This window comes from Dermacentor albipictus, chromosome 3 (genome assembly GCF_038994185.2).
Source record: "Dermacentor albipictus isolate Rhodes 1998 colony chromosome 3, USDA_Dalb.pri_finalv2, whole genome shotgun sequence".
Taxonomy (NCBI): Eukaryota; Metazoa; Arthropoda; class Arachnida; order Ixodida; family Ixodidae; genus Dermacentor; species Dermacentor albipictus.
Window position 1 is genome coordinate 170,091,874 of NC_091823.1, and position 20,428 is coordinate 170,112,301.

The 20,428-nt window shown below is 49.1% G+C and overlaps 1 pseudogene; it reads left to right on the plus strand.

Moving 5' to 3' along the window:
* The first annotated feature begins 13,997 nt into the window (after positions 1 to 13,997).
* On the plus strand, positions 13,998 to 16,214 carry LOC135919133 (scoloptoxin SSD14-like; annotated as a pseudogene).
* The last annotated feature ends 4,214 nt before the right edge of the window (positions 16,215 to 20,428 follow it).

Here is a 20,428-nt window from a genome sequence, read left to right on the forward strand (position 1 = left end):
TTTGCCCGACACATTGAGGAAACTAGACGATCGTCCTCTGAGTGAACAGACAATATTAGAGCACCGTCCCGACCGATCATCGGCTCAGAAGGCAATGAAGGCACTTTTGTGTTTTCTCAGAACTTCTGGTTTGCTCGAGCGACTTTAACCGAAGTGCTGTCCGTACACGTACCTACACCTTCTCTCTCCCTTCTTTCTCTTCCCCTTCTCCCTTCCCCCAGTGTAGGGTAGCCAACCAGACTATTGACTGGTTAACATCCCTGCCTTCCTGTATTCCTCTCTCTCTCTCTCTCTCTCTCTCTCTCTCTCTCTCTCTCTCTCTCTCCGCCGCGGGTCGACCCGGCATGGCACTATCTCCGGGATCGGCCCTCGTATTTTGCTTACAACGACACGAAAATTTCCTTGGACGGTAGAGCTATACAGCTTCGCTGTAAAACACCACACGGCAGCCCTCCTGGACATTTGCGTAAGTACTCTCAAAACGAGGGAAGTTTTTTACTGTGAAAATAATAATTTTGGGCAAACTAGAAGCACAGACTCGTTTACAGACGCTATCTCTTTACCGAATACGTACAGTGAGCGCCACTGCGCGCGGTCGCCGCGATGAAGTCCCCCGAACGTCCTTCTTGGGTGAAAGGTGGTCAAACGTTGATAGCAAATTATGTGAAATATGTTCTTTTAGTGAGCTGTCTGTATAGCCGAGTGGATCATAACAAAATGAAGCCTCAATGCAGCGATCGCACGGTTTCACAGCGACCGACTGCTCGTCTGCATGCATGTCCGCGCACAAGGTTTCACTCTCGCTGCGAGCGCGTTTTCGCGCCGTGCCGTGAGCTTTAGGCCGCAGCATATGAGCATTTGACAGTACACTAGCAACCATTGTTGCGTGGACGCAATCAGAGCTGCCCAATAATAATGTCGTCAAAAATAATGTCAAAAATAACGGCTCATCACATTCGCTGCTTCGACGACTACAGCGAATGTGATGTGCCGTAACAACGATTCAATTTTTTTCTCCTAAATTCTTGGACGTTTCAATATTATTTCTCAAGTTGCGTCGTAATATGTTTATCGGTCTTCTCAGCGTGCGATTTCCCGCTGCTTCTTTTTCGTAATTTAATAGAATAATTCATATATGCCATACCTTTTTTTAATGTGCTTCTTAGCGCTCCCTTTCCATCGCAGTGAAATTGCAAGTACCTAGCATCAACAACTTCACAGACCAAACCGTCACGACATTAGCCGGGCAGCGGGCGCACGCGAGCGTCTCAGTGCGCGTTTTCTGCTACTCACCGAAAATCGCAGTCCCAACGCAGTAGCAGAAATCTTCCTCGTGTCTGCGCTGGCTGCATACCCGAGTTGTAGCCGATGGCTGTTTGCCAGTTCTAAGTTTCGCGAGCCAAGCTTTACGCAGCTTCTTCTACTACGGCTACGTGCGAATAAGGCTAACACCGGGCTCCATCGCCTACGTCCGGCACTGCGCACCTACCATGCTGCACGCCTCCAAAGGCAGCTGCTACCTATTATAGTGCCTTCAAATGTTGCCAAACAGATACCCAACGCGGGAATGCCTCCCCACTTAATTAGAACCGCAGCGCGTGGGATTTTAAACTTTCGTTTTCAGCTCGCTTCGGCGCATCCGAAGCAGCCGACGCGCCGCTGTGCCCACGTGATCGCCCATGCCACGTCACGCCGACGGTGGCGCCAGCTTTTCCAGTGGTTGAGCTCGCCCCCAATACCTAAAGTTGGGCACTCAAGTTTGTCGCCTTCAGATAATGTGGAATAGCTTGACTGGCTCTCTGGGCCGATGAGCTGTGAGGCCTGGCTCCCGATACCTTTGCTTCTGGCTTATCGTCCAGTCTGTTCAAGGAACACTGGAGAGTCTGGCGTTGTTTATCGAAGCGAGAACAAGTGTTACACGAGACGATCGATGGTCTATTCACCCTGGCACTTAGCTCACATGGGCTAGTCCACCATTCCGGTGCGATAGCCATGTGAGTTAGCGAAGAATACTCCTACCCGCAGCCCCACAGCAGCCTTGAGACACTTCGTGAAATGTTTGTTGGTAATTGCAGTATTAGTGATGGGTCGAAGCTCTATAATCGGCGGTTAGAGTTCTGCGGAGTATTCCAGCGACTCAACATGATGGCATGCTTGAGATTGCGAAGCCCTCTTGTCGCGTCTAACATACGAGAAACTTGTGATACAGAAAAAGCGCGTCCTGCACAGAACGATAACATTGTAACACGCATTGGCTCGTGAAAAACGTTCAACGAAATCTTTTAATAAATAAAGTTTAGTCTTTCTCTCCTCGTGAACTGAAATAGTACAGCTTCCTCAGCTAAACATGCATTGCTCCGCTCAAACGGAAGCTAAATATTGCCTCGCACGATCACTACCGCGATCTTATTTACCAATCTATACACACACTCGTCTCAACCAAAAACTACGTGGGCTTTGCTTTTGGTTCTTGATGGCGCTAGTTTGGCTTGCCATTGAGATTGGATACTAACGACTGCCGTGGTGCCTACGGCCATTGATGCTACTAATGCTTTACCGTTAGGAGGCACCTGCGCATGCGCCCGAGCCCGCTGCCGCTGAGGCGGGACCGCCGCGTCGAGCATGCGCGAGCTCTTCTCGGCTCGCGGCGGCGACAAGGGTGGCGACCGAGGTGCTCCCGTCATAAGACTCCTTGATGGGGGACTTTATCCCTTCATGGCCGTGCAGATTATTAAAGCGAAGCTTCCTGTACCTCTTCTCCCGGCTTTCCGGGTGCTGCTGCTGCTGCTGCTGCTGTGATGGTCTTGCCACGCGCGCCACTGGGTTTCTTGCAATACCACCAGATGGCACTCGCCCCCGCGCCAGCGTTTCACAGTTTGTGCGTAAGGAACGTGCTGTTTGCTTTCCCATGCGACAAAAATGCAGCTGCTGGACTGTGGAGGTCGCGTTCTGGGCTGTGACAGTGTAAAACATTACAATCGTCCGTAGCCCGAAGAGAGCGCATGCAGCTGACGTCTCAACAGCGTGCTGGCCACGCATGCAGAAGGAACACGTAAACATGCGCCAGCAACATGGCTCCACAGCGCGCAGTCGGCGTCGAGCACACGCAGGCACCAAAGGAGCGTCGCGCGGAGCGGGAGCGTCTTCGCTCCGCAGCGAAACGTGGTGCAGAGCGCGAAAGTATGTACACAATGTATACGTGTATGCAGTTATAGTAATTCATCGAATTAGGTACAACTCCATAATTCAATTAAAGTTTAACTCTGCTGCCCCGATGCGATCTGCCATGTGATGCAGGGATAAAGCTCAACCGCCTCAGAGATTATGAACAATCACACACACCAACGCCTGAAGCAAACACTCTGTCCCTGTGTGTTCTGTAGACTACGCAGACAAACAGCAGTGGTGCACGCAAGATAACGTTTAAAATCAACTAACAACTCTCGTATTGGACTAAACGCAGACTAAATTACACATTCGCCGCCAGAACCACCGCTAATTATCGTCAGTCATAGCAGACAGCGTACAAAGCTTCACTTACATCGATTCCCCCACTGTGTGTCATCCGCCAATTTCTTTAATACACTCAAGCGGTCGTAGGTGACTCTGTCACCGCCCCATGTCACGGTGACTATTCATACCCGTTTCGGAGGGGACGCCGATAAATCGTCATCGCCATTCACGTGTCGGTGGTGACAGCGTCGCGAAGTTTGGCAAGTTTTGCGTCTCACCGGAGGTAATCAAATCAAATCAAATCAGTTTATTTTCATCTCAAGGATGAGGGCAGGCTCGGGATATAAGTGACGTCAGTCACTTCAGGGGAACCTGAGCCTCCCTGATACATGGAATGCATTAAGGACAGACGAACAAAATTCGTTCATAGCAAGAAGGGGTTAATATTTTACAAGTCGTAATACACATAGGTTCATCATGAACTGAAAATATAGATACACAGATTCCTTTACGGTTAAATTACACAGTACAATACATGAAGACAAATGTCAATATACACTGAAAGTTTAGTTAGTGATAAATAATATTGCGTTGATCTCATGGTAAAAGGGCTTCCCTAATAACACGTGTGCCACATTCTTCAATTATTATCCTTTTTTGAATTAATTTGTTTAATAAGGCAGAAAAGTGAAGCGAAGCATTTGTCGGCCAGAGTGTGTTCTGCACAATTTGTTGGTGACGAGTACGGTATGGGATAGTGTATGGTTCTAGTTGGAAAATATCCAAAAAAGCGCGATGGCTATTGATCAGGGATATTTTATATCTTATTGCTAGGTAATACTCGTAAAGCTGATGAATTGGGATAATGTTAAACCGCTTAAATAATTCACCCGTGTGTGCATAATAGTCAACGTTAGCAATTTGCCTAATCACTTTTTTCTGTAGTTTGTATAGTCTATTAATGTTCGTTGCTGTTGTACTTCCTTATACCAAAAAACAATAACTGACATGCGATAAAAACAAGCTGTTATAAAGAGTTATCTTAACGGAAACTGGAAGCAAGGAACGCAGTCGTGCAAGTATACCTACACAATTGCAAATATTAGTTATTAGCTTATTAATTTGTGGTTCCCATGATAATATACAATTTAAAAAACACTCCTAAAGTTTTAACCATCTCTACAATTTCAATTGTCGCACTACCTAAGCGTAAGGCATCGCGTGCAGAAGTAATCTGCATCCGCGAGTGAAAGATAACAGCTTTTGTTTTTGATGCGTTAATGACTAATGAATTTTGCTCACTCCATCCATATAGGCTCTCTAATGTAGTGTTGATAAGTGTAGTCAATGCACCCATATCATTACCAGTGAAGAAAATGCTTGTGTCATCGGCATAGATTATATATTTAGGTTTATCACTAATTTTTACACATGGCGATCGGCACTTAAGGTATGATTTCAAGAGTGAAAGTGGGATGCCACGAATACCATACATTTCTAGTTTTTCCATTGAAGTGTAATGACAGAGACGATCAAAGCCCATGGAAATATCTACGAAGATTCCAATGCAGTGTTTCTTATCTTCAAAAGATTTTAGAATTATTTCTTTTCGGGCTAGTAAAGCCGTCTCAGTCAACCTGCCCTTCATGAAACCGTATTGTGATTTTGTTATGAGAAATTTGGTGCAAAAGCTTATAACTCATTCAAAATAATTGTTTCAAAGCCTTTTGAAGATATCGGTAATATAGAAATGGGTCGGTAGTTCGCAAGGTCATTTTTGTCTCCTTTTTTTATATAGCACAGTGCCAACAGGCGTTTGCATTTGTTTTGGAAAACAGCCTGTCGATAAAGACAGGTAAATGTGAGTGTGCACAGGAGCTATAATATGGATTACGTGCTTCATCGGAGATATCTGAAAACCGTCTATGTCACGCGCGCTGGTGTTCTTTAGCGTAGAGAACGTTAAGGCTATTTCTCGATGGTCGGTTGGTGCGGAAAAGATGGTGTTCGTTTCTGTAGTCTCTGCGCGAGTTACCGTTGACTGTAATTGTTGCGTTGGCTGTACAACGTTTATGAGAAAGTGGTTAAATTTTTCTGCAAGCTCTAGATCTTTAACAATGCGGCTATCTATTTCTATTTCCGTAATTCCTGAGCAAATAGGGGTCCTGTGAAGTAACGTATTAAGCTTCCTCCAGATGTTTGCACTCCCACTGCAGAAGTCTGGAGTGAATTGTTGACTTAAATAATTTCTTTTTTCTTTCCTAATAAACTCATTTACTTTGTTGCGGAATTCTTTAAATGCTTTAAGGTCTGATATGTCTCTAGTTTTTAAAAACCTTCTAAAGAGTCTCGTTTTCTTTTTGATCATATTTAAACATTTAGTATTTATCCATGGTTTTCGATTTTTGTGGCATTCTGTTACAACATTTTCTTTAAAATGCTTCAAGTAAATTTGTTTAAGGATAGCTATGAATGTCTCGTGGGCTGAATCTGCAGTTAATGAAAGCTAGACTGTACTCCAATCTGTTTGGGAAAGACTTGTGCTAAAAGCAGCTAAGGTAAGAGGCGTGATGTCTTGAACTGTTCTAGCCGGTAACTCCGTGGGCTGGTAGCACTGCCTGTAATAAAATAAAGTGCTAGGTGGTCGCTCATATCGCAACACAATACACCAGACTCCACGTTATCTTTGTTTATGTTGGTAATAAAAACTTGAATTAAAGTTGGCGAATTTGGTGTGATACGTGTGGGGGTATCTGTTACTATCTCGTAACCATTTGACACAAACTCAGTTACGAGGGCAGAAGACTCTAGTACGTTGATGTTAATGTCGCCACCAAGAATTAGTCCTAAGTTGTTGTCGTTTGCGTAATCGAATAATTTTTCAAGAACACTGGTGAAATTATTTACAGATGAATCAGGTGGTCTGTATATGACAGAGTAAACGTAATTTCGCGACGTTAGAGTTAAGCATTCAATGTCAGAATTAATAAAAAAAAATTCTGGTACTATCTGAGAGTCTATGTCGTTCTTTACTAAAACGGCAAGGCCACCACCTTTTTTATTCGTATGGTTGAGGAAGTGTTATAACTATCTTGCCTGTAAACCTGGTCTTCTAGAGCATACCAAGCCTTTGTAATCATTATGATGTCAAAAGTAAAAGAAAAGGTGTTAAGAAAAGCAGATAGTTCATCCGACCTTGGTTCATCTTCCTTGTGTCGTGCTGAACGAACGTTTAGATGAAAGCAGCATAGTTTGTCGCGAAAGCGACTCGCTACAAGATTATTGACGTCACGAGATGATATCGCCATGGCGAAAGAAAAGATGCACTACAACAGTGTACAGCGGTTCTAGGGAATCTTTTCAATGCATCACATGCTTCACGAATGTGCAGCACACGCGAGTTTTCATCTTCCCGTGCAAAAATACGCCCATCATTCGTCCACAAAAACTACCAGTTTGCTGTTTTCTTTTTAGCTGTTGCCATGCCAAGAAGTTGCTTTAAAACTGGGCATAAGTGTTCATTGATGAACACAGGCGTGTTACAGGAGTGGCCAAGATCCTTTGTAGAAATGCGCGTTTTCTTTGCTTTTTAAAGCACCGAATCACGTTTGGAGCGGCTCTTGAATTGGACTACTATGTTCGGGTTTGAAGTGGGATTTTTCGCAGGTACACGGTGATACTTTTCAACATCGTCTTTCGAGATGGGAACATTTAACAGTGCGTTAATCTTATGAAAGGTACTAGGAAGGTCCTTATCGGCAAGTTTGGGTATTCCCTTAATTTCAAGGTTACATTTTCGAGAAAATTGTCCAGAGGCAGTGATCCTCTGATCCTGTTGAGGCATGTTTCCTGAAAGCTTCGCACTCAGTTAGCGTTTCATTCATGCTCCTTAGAGACTTGTTGTCCCTCGCAACATCAACGTTTTCTCCCTTTAATTTTTCGACTTCCTCATCCAAAAAGCTCACACTGTTTTTTAGGTGTCTTATTTCCTTCCATAGTTCTCTCTCAATGGCAGATTTGAATTCAAACATTTCTTTTCTCATCTCTTCTCGAAACTTTGCTCATTCGCTCATATTCACAACACCAAATTATCACTTTGGCAGCAGAGAGGAAGCAATTTGAATGATACTTGTGTAGTAAGAAAATTATTGCTAACCTGCAATAAACGAAAACAGGCGTGTGAAGAACGAACTTCCGCGCCCCTCGCTGCTGCCAAGTAATAATAATGAACAGAATCAATTCGAAAATGCTCCTCCTTTGAGAGGCGGCGCCCAGTGCTCACTCACTGCAGTGATTGAAATACGCATTATGAGGATCGACATTTGGGCGAGTTGGTACTGGTTGAACATTTTGAATAGGCGGCTAAAGATGACGAAGACAGAAGGAAGGAACACACAGGACAGCGTCGAGGACGTTTGCTTTCGCAGAAGAGCAGCACTCGGTGAACGTCGTGCGAGCCTGCATGGTTTGCTCTTCGTTTTCCATGCGGTACCGAGATGACTAACTACGCGTTCATTCACCCACGACAAAATAAGGACTTTATGACTAGCGGACACGACGTATTGGCGACGACCAAGTTGAAGGAGTTGCTTCAGAAATGACTTTCATGAATGCGCCTTATTATACGGAGGCTATAGAATGAGGCGGTCGTAATTTGTTGTACGGCACGCAGACTCTGTGACCACGACGAAGCAACAAGCATGCTTCAAATTCTGCTCGCACAATGCGCGTTTTTTACTTTATTTTTTTTCCCATTCTGTGGGAAGCTCGTTGAAGAGGCTGCGGCAGTTTTAATAATTAAGTTCTATTGGTAAACATGTACAAGAGCCGCAGTAGATTAAGATTATCAACACTTATTGCAATAAACTTAAATTTCATGGTGAGGTTTAGAACGGTGCAGGGGAATGTTAGGACACATTGTCGAAATATGTAAATATCGGAGCAGCTGAGCTCATTCTCGCGTATCCGTGCAGCGGCTCCGTTTCTCGCGGCTTTAGGACAAAGTGCACGGAGCATTCAGGTGGATCAAGGGGCTGGCAACGTATAGTGCTTGACCTGCTTTAGGGCCGCGCAATATTCATAGCCGTGTGAGCATGAGTAAGGTCGCGTCGCATAATTTATTTCTCCTTGCCTAAAGCTAGAAAGTTGCACGTATAACGTCGACCGAATGCGCATTTCTAACGAGACCATCAGATCCCCCGCAGTGTTGAGTACTAAATTTTTCGTCTTAAGATCTGATGCCGAACGCAGGATTTCAGCTGTAATCGAGCACGGTTTTTTAAGTGCATTAATAAATTAAATGAATTTCTCTACAACTTGCTATTCACTATTTCATCCTGACCTCCGCGAACACTAAACGAACGTGAGACATTTGCGGTAGATGCGTCGCGCCGCGTTATCCAGCATTAAGTATAGTCTTTCAAAAACGATCACATTATTTACATAACACTCTACATTTATAGTGACATCTTTAGCGATGGTGCAGCAAAATTTTGCGAACGCTTAGCGACACACATTCTCTGCCTCGGTTTGGCGAAATGCTCGGAAAAAAGATTGCAACACTACTTGCGACCGTGAGCACTATATCCAGGACCGGCCCACTTTTCTCGTAGCAGCTTGCACTACGTAAAAAAAGAAACTGTGCGACGTCGTACAGACTTCATATGATCGCCAGAGTTATTCATCTTTTAACTTTTACTCGAAGGCGTATATGTACAAATGTCGTCGTCGTTTTAACATGCACCACATGACAAAGCCGAAGTCATACGTAGGGCTGTATGACACGTAGTCGCTGATCGCTTAAGCTCGTCCACTACCTGCGAGGACCCAGCGATCGCCATGTTGTTTAAACTGGCGCCGAACGGCCGACGTAGACATCCCGCCATTGCCGCCGTACGATCGTCTTCAACAGTTGCCGTCGTCGTGATGCTGTCCACACATACCACGTGCGCTGAACAACTACTCAGTTTATACGCAAACACATTGGTCAACTTGGTATCGCCCTGTGGGACCCCAGACAATATGCTCGGTAGCCAGGTACCTGCAAAATGATCCGCATCTGTAGATTGCCACAGCAGGTGGAATCTGCACAATTTTCCTTCTCTCTTTCTTTCTTTTTCGCTTTCCTTTTTTTGCGCCTCCATTTTCGCGCCACCTTTGCTGCCGCGACAGAATAGTCGAGAGAGATTGCGCATGCGCAGTCGGTGCGGTGTGCCCGCATAGCAGCCGCAGCGGAAGGAAGACTCGCGCGTGAGCAGATGCCTCCTCACGGTAGCAGACAGCGGGTCACTGCTCTAGTAAGCAGCTGCATGCAATCACATGCGCCAATTCGCATTTTCTACCGGACCCAGTCAGAAGACCGACTGAAATCTCAATATTTGCCGTCTCTTGAGCGTGCACCCCTGTGCACTGCTAAGTAAGCTGGAAAGTAACTGTCGTCACTTTGTACCACAAAGTAGCCAACAAGTATCCAGCGAGTATCAGTTCACGCTACGGTTGTAGAGCTGTAAAATATCGAAATCATATCCACCAGCGATTCGGAAGCTGTGATTATAGGTCTCTTATGACGCGGCGCGTTTTTCTTACGCTGGCCTCACATGCATGAACGCTTGTTTTAATTTCCGTGATGGTCATGTCTTTTTCTTTCTATTAGCTATAGAAGTCTTCTGCGATCTGCGCTCAGCGACATCGTAGACCACAAGTGGTCCAGGGGATGCGCCCGTGACGCCCACCTTCCTCGCGTGTCCCCTCGCGTCTCCTGGCGTTTGCCTTGTCCGTTTCACACACACGCGGCCACGGGAGGCCTGCCTTGTCGGCACGCTGTCCGTTCAAAGCGCCCTGTCTCTCTACCGAGACAGGCCGCAGTCCTTCTAATCTATCCTGTCGATGGAAAATTCTACAAAGCATGCCGACCGTCCTGGCTGATATGTCGCCAGACATGCTCTTCGCTCTTCCACCGAGTCTGTAGTTCTGTCCCGAACCTGCCTTCCTCCTGCCACCACCGTTCGCTCGCGGGGTGGTTCTGGACGTGCCGCTCTTTCTTGCAGGGGCGAACGATAACCCAAAACGAAACCTTAGCGTTCGGCGCACACGCAGCGGCGAGGCGTTGAGCGAGCAAGATCGGGAGCCCTGCTAAGCTAGACAAGACGCAAAAACGATACACAGGCTTGAAGTTCCCGCGCAAGCTATTCGTGAAGTCATGAGTTTGAACCAGCACCGATTGTTAATTGAACCTCAATAAACAATCACTAAAGTGTATTAAAACCAAAGGAACAAATGAAAATGAAGCAACCTAGCCAGTTGCTATGAGTGTGCATATATATATATATATATATATATATATATATATATATATATATACATATATATATAGAATGGCCCAAGTATGCGAAAATACTGTAAACTTCTGACGTCACACTAACGACCAGCACTGTGGCTCATGCGCGAATATAAAAAAAAGGAAACTGTCTTTCACTTCAATCCCGACCTGTCTTTTTTTTTTTCGCTTACGCAGTAGAAATCTGTTGCTGTAAATGTTCAACGCGGCCACTGTACTACAACAGTGTTGCCAGAAGGTGCAGTGTTTGTCCACTGTTAGAGGGAACACAGTAACAGTGCGGCGGCTGTCATCTTTCTGTGCTCTAACTGCAGGCGCCGGCTCAAGCTATGGCAGTGCACTTGCACAGGTGCGCAAGAAGGGTACCAGCTCCAACCACGTGCAAGTAACCTGCTGCAAAGCCCTGCGATTTTGTCACACTTGCCTGACGGAAAAAACTCGCACGGGCTCTACAACTTCACTCAACAGTGGACCGCACTGTATAAGGACAGCATTTTGTGTTGCTCGGCCCCAGTTCAAGCTGCCACGTCACCCAGAGAGAGCGAGAGAGAGAAGTGGTTCTTGTGGGGAATCTTCTGCAACCCATGCGGGAGCACGGCTCAGCGCCAGCAGGGTGGACGAGATGGGATTAAAAAAGAGAGAGGGTAGGAGAGAGAAAGGTAGAGGGTCATCCTAGCAGCATCAGAGCAGCCCGGCCGGGAGGGCCCAGTGGGTTCGACCGGAGTAGGCTGGAGGTAGACCGTATAGGAGGTGGCCCAGCAGAAGCGAAGTAGTGGCGGATCAGGAAGCCCGAGGTGGTGGGATGGCCGTGAGGCTATCCGTCTCTGTAGAAATTTCCTATAGTCTCGCCGAGAGCCCCGACAACTCGAGGTACTCGACGACACTTAGGAAGGCTGGTAGCTGATTACGACAGGGTAAGAGAATATCTTCCTGTAGTGAACATGGGAGCCCCAGGTGGTGGAACTGCTGCAGAAGTCTGCCGCGGTGCTGCAGGTGAGCAGGGCAGGCCAGCAGGAGGTGCTCCAGAGTCTCTGGTTCACCGCAGGAGGCACAGGCTGGCGAGGTGGCTTTCCCAACGCGGTGCCGGCGGGCTGCCGTCCAGTAGCAGCCAACTCGCAGTCGGAGCAGCAGCGAGGTCTCCCTTCGTGGGAGGCCATGCTGTGGAAGAGGCCGTGGAGGCCGGTCCAAGGATACCCGTTTGTCCGGGTGGCAGGCGATGATGTGCCGGCGCAGCCTGTGTCTCGAGAAGTCTGTGGCCGTTACAGCAGGGCTGAGGGGGACGCTTGAATGGTGGGCACTCTTTGCAAGAGTGTCCGCCTCTTCATTGCCCGGGATCCCCACGTGTGGCGGTAGCCAATGCAGGGATAGTGAGCATCCTGCTTCCTGAAGGGCCGTCAGTCTTGAAGAGAGCAGCGCAACCCCAAGACTCGCCCTGTCAGGGCTATGCAGGCAGAGCAGCGCCGTATTGGAGTCGTAGAAGATGGCTGCCGGGGTCGCTGGTAGCTCCTCTGCCTGTAGGTCCACAGCAAGGTGGAGTCCTGCTAGCTCGGCTGCGGTAGAGCTTGCATGTCCCGGGAGACGGCACAGCTCGCTCTTTGCATGTCCCGCTCGCCGGTGCAAGGCAGGCTCCTGTGGATGAGCCCGTCTCCGGTATCACGGATCCATCGACGAAGATGTGAAGGTGGTCCCCAAGTCTCTCTTGGAGGGGAGAGGCTGCCGTCTGCAGTAGGGCACATGTTGGGGAACGGTTCGTCGAGACACCTGGCAGCTCCGTCGAGGATAGTAATTGGTGGTCGATGTGGTGGGCGAGGCTGTACAGCATTTGCAGGCGTGTCCCCTATGACTTCCTTATAAAGGCCACACAGCCGTCCCATGTGTGATGCTGGCCGGTAGCGTAAGCGGGTCAGGAGTGCTTGACCATCTGCGGCATGGTGTAGGCGAACAATGTGTCGTAGCCCCTGTTGCAGGAAGAGTAATGACAGGGGCCAGGCACTTGCCTCAGCCAAAGTGGCGGCCACTTGTGAGGTTCGGGGAACGCCAAGACGGAGCCGTATTGCTGACCGGTGTTGCAGCTCCAGTTTCCGCAGGCGGAATGGGGGCAGCGCCACAAGAGGGAGGGCATACAGTAGCTGTGAAGTGGCTGCAGCTTCAAAGAGCTGCAGGGCCCACCTGGTGGTGCAGTACTTTCCACGGGCAAGGAGCTGTGAGATCGTCTTGCGGACCCGAAGCCTCTTGGCGCACAGGGCCTTGGTAGCCGGCAGCCAGGTCAGCCGATGGTCAATGTGCAGCCCCAGGTAGGTGACTGCCTTGCTCCATGGGATCTGGATGCCCTCCAAGCGCAGCCGGGTAGCTGAGCGGTGGGCTGCTGCTCTGGGATGCAGCAGCAAGGCCTCGGTCTTCCTGGCCGAGATGGTAAGGCCGATGCTGCACAAGTAGGCGGCCGCAGTGTCCAGGGCTCTCTGTAGGGCCGCACGTGCCTTGCGGATGTGTTGCACACTTTAGCCGCACATCGTCTTTGTCTCACATATCCCTCGGTCAATCCTCCAGTGTGACTAGGTGGCTTCCGCGCAAAAGAAGAAGTAGCTCGAGACCAACGCGCAGCGCCAACATCCGCTATTCTGAGGCAACAACAAAAACAACTACCGGCTGTTTCTGTCTGGCCAGCTTAAGCCTTTCTTAAGGGTGCCGGTCATTCTCTCCCTTGACACGTTTTCGCCGGGCTTTCACAGGGACCCTCGTATCGTCACTTATGACTTTACTCGTGAGACAAAATGACTACCATGTTAAATTTAAAAAAAATGTTATTTAGGCGAAAGCCTTAGATGGCTCATGAGTCCAAAAATACGTTGTTCAGCGTTTTGGCATCAAAATTCAAGCGAACCAACTTGGAGATAAGGACGAACCGGCCATATCGCCAAGGTGGATTCCAATTGACATCGCGAAGGTCGAGAGCCCAATCCGCGACCTTTGGTGTTAATTAGGGAGAACTTATCTAGGGCGCAGTTAATTAAGGTAGAGTTAATTAACGCAATCGAATCCACGTGCGATCTTTATTGGGAGAAAACAATAGGAGAAACATTATTCCGAGGTTCACGCTAATTGGGACATCTAAATGACCACCCTGTCCGAAGTAGTGGGTAACTGCCACTGCATGGGAAGAAGAGCACGCGAGCAGCGCCGACGGGATAGCGCAGCAGTTGCTGTCCCATAGGAAACGGCATGAACCGACGCAAGTTGTTCGCAGTCGAGCGCAAGGAGAAGGAGCGGAAGGAGCGGAAGCAGCACCACCGCAAGGCTGACGACGAGCTTGCCGACGCCGCCAAGGCGCAGTATCCGTGGTCGCCGCTCAAAGAAGGGAGTCCCAGCAAGGTCGCCTCCCAGCCGCCAGATGCGGAAGAGGCCAAGCAAATGAAGATGCCCCGCAAGATGAGCCGCAAGATGAGCCGAATCGACGAATACAAGACGTACACCTCGACCGGTGGCGGCATTTCCCGGCCGGAGACGGAAGAGACGCGCCGCAAGAGGCAGCTGCAGCTGTCCGTCGTGCTGCTCGGCATAGCGGTGATGGCCGCGTTGTTCGTGAGCGTCTTCCTCTACGTCACTGTGTTCATGCGCCGGAGCGGCGCACCGCGGCAGCCCCGGTACGTGTCGCCCACGCCCATAGCTTCGTTCGCCAACTGGGTGGCCGTCTCCGGCTACACGCTATGCAAGTCGGAGGCCAGGAGGATGTTCCACATCAACGGAACCGTGGGCGACGCGGCCGTAGCCACCATGCTGTGCTTGTGCGTCGTGCTTCCCTACCGATGCGGCCTGGGCGGCGGCTTCATCGCCACGTACTACGACAGGCAAAGTCAGGAGGCCAGAGCCATCGTGGCCAGGGAGGTGGCTCCGACCAACGCATTTTCTGACGTACCGCGAGAAAGCCAACCAATCTTTCCACGGCTTCACGGCGGTGGCCGTGTTCGGCGAACTGCGCGGCTACGAGGCGCTGCTCAACCTGACCGGCACGAATGTCCCCTGGAACGAGCTCTTTGCGAAGGCCATCGAGTACGCCGATAGCGGCTTCGAGGTCAGCGCGGAATTTGCCCAGGTCCTCCAGGAGCACTCGCAGGCCATCAGCGACGACTATACCAGGACGCTCAAGAAAATGTTCGTGAACGCAAAGACGGGAAAATTCTTCGATAAAGGAGACATCTTCCATAACAAGGTTCTGGCCCAGACGCTCAGGAACATCTCTGGCAACCCGCTGAAGGGGAGTTCTCTGTCCACAGGCCCGTTGGCTGAAGCCATGTTGGGCGACATCAACAAGGATGGCAACGAGCACATGACCCTGACCGACTTGAAGAATTACGAACCGTGGGTCGTGAGAGCGCAGAGCCTGCAGCTGTCCAATGAGGAACGCGTACTTGTGCCTCTGCCGCCCTCGGGCGGAGTGTTAACGGCCTTCGCCCTCTCCATCATAGACAACTTTCGCAGTAGTGCCGGTCTTCTGCCCGACGACGTCTTGTCCGCGCACCGTGTGGTCGAAGTCCTGAAGTTTGCCTACGGGACACGCCCGAAGATGGGCGACCTGCGGAAGGTGCCGAGGGTGTCCTCGCTCATTAGCTCCATCATGAGTCCGGACAGGGCCACGGAGATCGCGCAGAAGATCAGCAGCAAGCCTCACGCGAATGTGCAGGATTATGGCCTCGACTCCGTTAGCGCGGAAGACCACGGCTCGGGCCAGCTCGTCATCGTAGCGCCCGACGGTGACGCTATTGCGATGACGAGCACCATCAACACCGCTTTCGGAGCACTGGTTGCGTCCAGTTCAACTGGAATCATTCTCAACAACCAGATGCACGGCTTCTCGGCGCAGGGCACTGCAGACGTGTACGGCTTCCCGGCTGGAAAGGAGAACGACATCGCACCAGGCAAGAGTCCCATGTCCTCCTTGACGCCCCTCATCGTAGTCAACCGATCTGGCGACGTGCTCTTCGTCGGGTCTGCGCTGGGCGGGACGAAATGCACCTCCGCCTTGACGCAGGTCGTGGTGAGGACCCTATGGATGCAGCACACAGTCAAGGAGGCCATTGACGCAGGTCGCCTGCATAACCACCTCTTGCCAGAGAACGTTGTCAGGTACGAGAAGACCGCGGACAAGGACGTGCTCTGGTGGCTCAAGATGCAGGGTTACGTGCTGGCCTCCGACCAGTGGCAGGGCGACGTCATCGCCGTGCAGCGCGCCCAGTCGGAAAAAGTCTACCGCGAAAACTACGACTTCCGACACACGAGCAGCGGGGCTCTCGACGGAGCTTAACTGTAAACAGCACCACTTTATAGACAGCCCAGTCAGGAAGCGGCAGAACGCTTCCTGCGTTTTCTACATCCCTCTAACGGGACATACGTGTCATAATTTTACGCTTCAAATAAATGTACAATATTTGCTGCGTAGTAATTTTTGCTCGGTGCTGTTCAAAGCACTGAGCGTTCGCGATTAACCTTCCACAGTCTCAAGCTGATCCAGACTCCAGATTTATATATTTAATTCATCACTAAAAATCACGAAAAATGACCTTTGGCGCCGCACGCGGCAAAAACGTGAAGCTGCATAAGAGGTCCACCACGTGACCTTCTATTAGCGTACGCGGCTCCTGGTCTCCTTATTAGCATAGAAATGCAGTATCTTTTTATTACTACGCGTCGAGGTGGAGTATCGAATGGAAGAATTGAATTGTTTTTTTACGTGCCCCCAAAAGAGGTACAATAACTCTTCTAACTTGGTGCAACGAATTTGGAATGTCCTAGAGCAAGGCGTGTTCTTTCCTTCTTTGGCATTTTTTTAATGCATGCATGGAACATATATAGTGCAATTCGACTTGTCCAGGTGGACCACATGAAGCGGCGGACATTATTTTCCCTACAAATCGCAATGTCCATGTGGTGAGCAAAACGAGAACAAGGTGAAAGCAGGAGCCAACGTTTCGACAAGTGTACTTTTCTTCAAGGCGTCATATGCTATATGACGCCTTGCATATGTCGACATATAGCGTGTCTAAAGCATACGTCGCCTTGAAGGCAAGTCCACTTGTCGAAACGTTGGCTCCTGCTTTAATTCACCTTGTTCTCGTTTTGCTCATCGCTTTGAATTTCCATCTCCCGCCTTCCCCGTGGTTTCCGTGAATGTCCATGTGAGTAATTAAACGTATTTCCTAATGCTAGTACGTTCAGATTACACTTCACGTTTCAATTGCGAAATTGAACCTGTACAGCTAAGAGCTTTAATTCTAGAGCTTTACGTGCCATTTGATCTGAATATGGGGTTCCGGGCTTCCGGATTAGCTTCGATCACCTGGCGTTTTTTAATGGCGTCACTGCCAATGCACCCGGTACGCGAGCGATCTTGCATTCCACCTGAAACGCGGCCGCCGCGACTCGAACCCGCAGTGTCGAGCTCAGAAGCGCAACGCACGCCTGGGCTACCGCAGCAGGAAGTTCAAGGAGCAGTCCGATAGCGCCTATACTTATTAGCAGGAGCAACCTTGCGCAACTTTCGACACAGGCACTCCCAAAGTCTGCCAAAAAGAAAGAAAAAAGTGTGTTAACCGCGGCGGTGAGCGTCTATGGTGTTGCGCAGCGGTATCGCATCAAGGCCGCCGTGGGTGCATTTCGATGGGGGGTGAAATGCAAACAAAAACAAACAAACGCCTGCGTCTCGTGCAATTGGCGCACGTTAAAGATACCCCGGTGGTCAGAATTTATGCGGAGTTCCTCACTACGGCGTGCCTTATAATCAAATCGTGGTTTTGGCACGCAGAAACCCCCGGAATTTAATTCTTTAAAAAAATATGTTGGCGTTCTAGTGAGGATGCATCGGAACAGCTAGTGGGAACTTTTAGGAAACTTCATGGAAAGGCGCACGTATTTTGAAACCCATTTTCAGGTCGGATGTCTCCAAAGTGGTGCTAGTCGACAGTTTTTGCCTTAGCGTCGCGGACATCTCGTGCGCTTTGGCACTGCAGATAACTGCGTTGATTTCCAATATTTTTACTCACAATCGCGTCTCCCAAAGTCGCGTGCGACCCGCAGACAGCTTGGCTGCAAAACTGCCAAGTGGCCGCGCCAGCATGGTCCATGGACCTGCAGTCAGATCGACAGCGTAGCCGGTGCAGGGTGCTCTGCCTTGCACTGCCGGCACGAGCGTCGCGCGCATGCGCACTGGAGATCCCGCTGAGCAGCTGCACGCAAATTCGTTAGGCTACACAGGCCAGGGTGGAGCGGACCTCTAAGACTGTCCAGTTTCTGCTGAGCAGACTGTCTACGCGACCGTCCGCCATCAATTTCTATTGCAACAAGAATCCTCAAGTGAAGAAGCACACGTTTATTTAGCCATTTTGAGCGCAGTGGGTTTGGCAGCACCACAGCCATGGCGACAAACGCTAACCTTCGACGCTTATTTGTCACGCAGATGTTCCTGCTGTCTTACCTCCAACATCACAGTGTGAAAATTCTTGGTGTCACCGATGGAACTGCCAGCCCCACGTCCTGGAACCCCACCGCCGAAGTACTCTTCGCCGGCTGGCCATGCCGTCCACCGTTTAGCTCGATGCACTCAGCCCGGCTGGGTTCCTGCCGAGCATTGCCGCCGCGAGAACCAAGCGGCGGGTATGCCGTCGACGCTCCGAGAAACTTCATACCCCATGTCCAATCGACCATTCCTGCTGCACCACTGCTTGTACAGCCGGATCACACGCCTTCCAGCGCCCTCGGGACACGAAAACAAATCCAGTGCACGGCTGCGCTTAACCTGCCTCCGCCCTGGACCGCGCATGCCCTTGTGATACCGGCCACACCTAATCGGGAGACATCTTCACCCTCTCCGCACCTCTGCCATATAAGGCCACTCGGAACCCGCGCGGCCTTTCATGGGTTTGGCAGCACCACAGCCATGGCGACAAACGCTAACCTTCGACGCTTATTTGTCACGCAGGTAAACTATCACTATTCCTTATTCGCGTCTCGACGTACTCGCTGTGCTGCTTTATTGGTGCTGCCAAACCCAAGTTGTTGTTTTGCTATTCTTTTCGACTGTTTTCATGTTCTTCGGCAACTGCTAATTTTATCCGGTGACATTGAGCTTAACCCCGGACCTACCACCCGCGGCAATGAAGAACCTAGTGATATATTGGAAGCACTTATCGAAATCCGTACTGGCCAAACTTCATTATTAAACGATATGAAGTCGATCAAGCAAAAGTTGTCCCAAAGCGACAAATCTTTTGATGAGATAAAAAAACGACTAACTAAGATCGAAGAAGACTGCTCAGCACTTACCGCGGTAAAAAAAGAGGTCGACGAGCTCAGGACGCTCGCCGAACAGAGCGCAAATAAGATTGCGTCTATTCAGGCTAAACTTAATGACTCGGAAGATAGAGCGCGAAGATCAAATCTAGTATTTTTTGGTTTAAAAGACACTGAAAATGAAACATGGGCTGCGTCCGAAGCCCTAGTGATTCAACACTGCAGTACACAACTAAACACCACCATTGAACATTTAGACATAGAAAGAGCACACAGATTAGGTCGCTTTAACAGTAACAGAAATAGGCCTATAATTGTCAAATTCGCGCATTTTAAAGTAAAAGAACGCGTGTTGTCATGCGCTAAAAAACTAAAAGGAACTGAATATCGGATCTCGGAAGACTACTCTTCTAACACGCTAACTGCTAGAAGACACCTAGTTCAGTTTGCCAAAGCACAAAAGAGACCCTTCAAACTACGCCACGACAAATTACTAATGGGAAATACAACTTACACATACGACCATAGTTCCGATAAGGTAGTCGCTCGATCACCGGGTTCCTAGCATCCGACCGTCACACAAACCGTCCCAATAACCATCCCTATAACTCCCTTTCATTTCTTTACACCAATATTCGCAGTATTCTTCCCAAACTTGATGCCCTCCAAATCCTGCTCAGTACAACGACATCGAACATAGTCCTTCTTACTGAAACTTAGCTTAATCCGTCCATTAATAATTAAGAAATTCTTTCACATTTTCCAAATTTTTCTATATTTCGACGCGACAGATCTCACAAAAGGGGCGGAGGCGTACTGATATGCGCGCACGAAAGTCTTCAGTGTGCTGAAATAACAGTAACAACGTCCTTAGAAACTGTCTTTGTGATAAGCAACGCTTCCCGCCCAGCCGTTATTATCGGTACGTGCTATCGTCCACCCGACGCAAACAGCTCTTTCGTGGCTGACTTCCACGAGGTGCTTCACTCCGTAACAATGCTTCATCCCCAATCACCCATCATGCTGTTCGGCGATTTCAACTTCCCTGCCATCAATTGGTCCAATATAGTTGAAACAACGTCAAAAAACAATGTCGAAAGTGATTTTCTTAATACGTGTCTTATGTTTGGCTTAACACAAATCGTCAGTAACCCCACGCGGCACAATGATAAGTCTTCTAACGTATTAGACCTTATCCTCACTTCTCACTCTGATAATGTTTCACCACTGACGCACTTACCTGGCCTTAGCGATCATTCAGTGCTACATACCTCGTTCCAAAGTGACATCCCTGCCTTCACTAAAACTAGAAAAACTATTACGCTTTACGACAAAGGCAACTATACTGATATGAATATT